We start from the raw sequence: 247 nt of genomic DNA on the forward strand, positions 1-247 counted from the left end.
AGGAATAAACTATCTCTTATCTCTTTTGAGATGAAAGTTCTTCCTCCTCCTCCTTCTTTTTCCTCCTCCTCCTCCTTCTCCTCCCCCTTCCTCCTCCTCTCCTCCTCCTTTTCCTCCTCCTCCTTCTCCTTTTCTTCCTCGTCCTCCTTCTCCCCCTCCTCTTCTTCCTCCGTTTCCATATCCTCCTCCTCTTCTTCCTCCTCTTCTTCCTCCTCTTCCTCTTCCTCCATTTCCACATCCTCCTCCT

This window comes from Nannospalax galili, unplaced genomic scaffold (assembly GCF_000622305.1).
Source record: "Nannospalax galili isolate Female #2095 unplaced genomic scaffold, S.galili_v1.0 scaffold135, whole genome shotgun sequence".
Taxonomy (NCBI): domain Eukaryota; kingdom Metazoa; phylum Chordata; class Mammalia; order Rodentia; family Spalacidae; genus Nannospalax; species Nannospalax galili.